Source organism: Penaeus chinensis, chromosome 32, assembly GCF_019202785.1.
Source record: "Penaeus chinensis breed Huanghai No. 1 chromosome 32, ASM1920278v2, whole genome shotgun sequence".
Taxonomy (NCBI): domain Eukaryota; kingdom Metazoa; phylum Arthropoda; class Malacostraca; order Decapoda; family Penaeidae; genus Penaeus; species Penaeus chinensis.
Window position 1 is genome coordinate 22048573 of NC_061850.1, and position 2500 is coordinate 22051072.

Consider the following 2500-nt stretch of genomic DNA (forward strand, 5'->3'; position numbering starts at 1 on the left):
GGAGGGGAGGAGGAGAGAGAGAGAGAGGGGGGGAGGGAGGGGGGGAAGAAGAGAGAGAGGGGGAAGAAGAGAGAGAGGGGGAAGAAAGGAAGAAAGGAGGAAGAAAGAAAGAGGGAGGGAAGGTAGGAAGGAAGAAGGGAGGGAAGGAGAAGGAGAAAGAGAGATAGAGAGGGAGGGAGGGTGGGAAGGAGAGAGAGAGGGGGGGGGAGAAAGGAAGGAAGCAGGGAGAGAGAAAGAGGGAGGGAGAGAAGGGAGGAAGGAGGGAAGGAGGGTGGGAGGGAGAAGGATAGAGAGGGATTGAGGAGAGAGAGACTGTAGGGGAGGTAGGGAGGATAGAGATAGAGAAAGGAAATGTGGAAGTGAGTGAGGAAGAAAGAGAAAGGAGAGAGAGGGAGAGAGGGTGAGAAGGAGGGAAGGAGAGAGGATGAATGAGGGAGAGTTCACAGCAATATTGACAACATTAGAAATAGAAATGTGAAGAAAAAAATAAAGAATGAAGAAAAGGGAGCGAGGCGTTGCAAGAAGGCTGAAGATTAAGAAGTTGAAAGATGCTGGAATGTTGATGAAGAGAAAATATTGTAACGACTGCCTGGCCCAGACCTTAAGCCAAATCTTTGTTGTTTCTTCTTCTTTATCATCAACACGATTTTCTCTTTCTTTTCTCTTTCATCAATTATTTGTTCTTTTCCTTTGTTTCTGTAGGACTTTCTTCAACTTTTTTTTTTTCTCAGTGTGTCCCACTGTCTGTCTGTCTGTCCTTCTCTCTCTCTCTCTCTCTCTCTCTCTCTCTCTCTCTCTCTCTCTCTCTCTCTCTCTCTCTCTCTCTCTCTCTCTCTCTCTCTCTCTCTCTCTCTCTCTCTCTCTCTCTCTCTCTCTCTCTCTCTCTCTCTAATAATTATGATAATGATGATAACAACAGCAATATTGATACTAATAATGATGCTAATGATAGTAATAATAATAATGATGATGATGATGATAGCAGTAGTAATAATGATGCTAATGATAGTAATAATAATAATGATGATGATGATGATAGCAGTAGTAATAATGATGACAATAAGAGTGATGAGGAAAATAAAAATAGTTGAGATAATACTAATGATTGTAAAAATGATTCGAATGATGATAATGAAAGAGCAAGACCGCTTAGCGACGAGGCGGAGGGGCGGCGCGGGCGAGGGGCGGCGCGGGCGAGTGGCGGCGCGGGCGAGAGGGGCGGCGCGGGCGAGTGGCGGCGCGGGCGAGAGGGGCGGCGCGGGCGAGGGGCGGCGCGGGCGAGGGGCGGCGCGGGCGAGGGGCGGCGCGGGCGAGGGGCGGCGCGGGCGAGGGGCGGCGCGGGCGAGTGGCGGCGCGGGCGAGGGGCGGCGCGGGCGAGGGGCGGCGCGGGCGAGTGGCGGCGCGGGCGAGGGGCGGCGCGGGCGAGGGGCGGCGCGGGCGAGGGGCGGCGCGGGCGAGGGGCGGCGCGGGCGAGGGGCGGCGCGGGCGAGGGGCGGCGCGGGCGAGTGGCGGCGCGGGCGAGGGGCGGCGCGGGCGAGGGGCGGCGCGGGCGAGAGGGGCGGCGCGGGCGAGGGGCGGCGCGGGCGAGTGGCGGCGCGGGCGAGTGGCGGCGCGGGCGAGTGGCGGCGCGGGCGAGAGGGGCGGCGCGGGCGAGGGGCGGCGCGGGCGAGAGGGGCGGCGCGGGCGAGGGGCGGCGCGGGCGAGTGGCGGCGCGGGCGAGGGGCGGCGCGGGCGAGTGGCGGCGCGGGCGAGAGGGGCGGCGCGGGCGAGGGGCGGCGCGGGCGAGGGGCGGCGCGGGCGAGGGGCGGCGCGGGCGAGTGGCGGCGCGGGCGAGGGGCGGCGCGGGCGAGGGGCGGCGCGGGCGAGTGGCGGCGCGGGCGAGGGGCGGCGCGGGCGAGGGGCGGCGCGGGCGAGGGGCGGCGCGGGCGAGGGGCGGCGCGGGCGAGTGGCGGCGCGGGCGAGGGGCGGCGCGGGCGAGGGGCGGCGCGGGCGAGAGGGGCGGCGCGGGCGAGGGGCGGCGCGGGCGAGGGGCGGCGCGGGCGAGGGGCGGCGCGGGCGAGGGGCGGCGCGGGCGAGGGGCGGCGCGGGCGAGGGGCGGCGCGGGCGAGTGGCGGCGCGGGCGAGGGGCGGCGCGGGCGAGGGGCGGCGCGGGCGAGGGGCGGCGCCGCGACCACCGATCCCTCGCCGTCGGTGGTGACCTTGGCGCGTAACCCCGATCCGGGAGGACTCGGCGGCCCAACCAGTTCAGCGAGTCACTAGGGCCGCTGAAGTGGCCTTTGGGCGGGTGTTCATTCAGTCATTTACGTTGGGGTCACCTTATTTCGATTTTGTTTTTGTTCTTTATCTGTGCCTCTTTTTTTTTTTTTTTGTTTCATATGTTAACTCCTTTGTCCTCCTTCCTTCGTCCCTTTCTCCGTCTTTCTTCTTTTTCCCTTTTTCGATTTCTGTTTCCTCCAACATTATTCTTTTCAATCTCTTAAACCTTCTCTATGTCTCTCTT

The 2500-nt window shown here is 62.9% G+C and overlaps 1 protein-coding gene across 1 annotated transcript in view; it reads left to right on the forward strand.

Annotated features, from left to right (window-relative positions):
• The window catches only part of LOC125042467, a 36586-nt gene that overhangs the window by 33465 nt on the left and 621 nt on the right, over window positions 1-2500 (forward strand). The gene's annotated exons all lie outside the window — the stretch shown is intronic.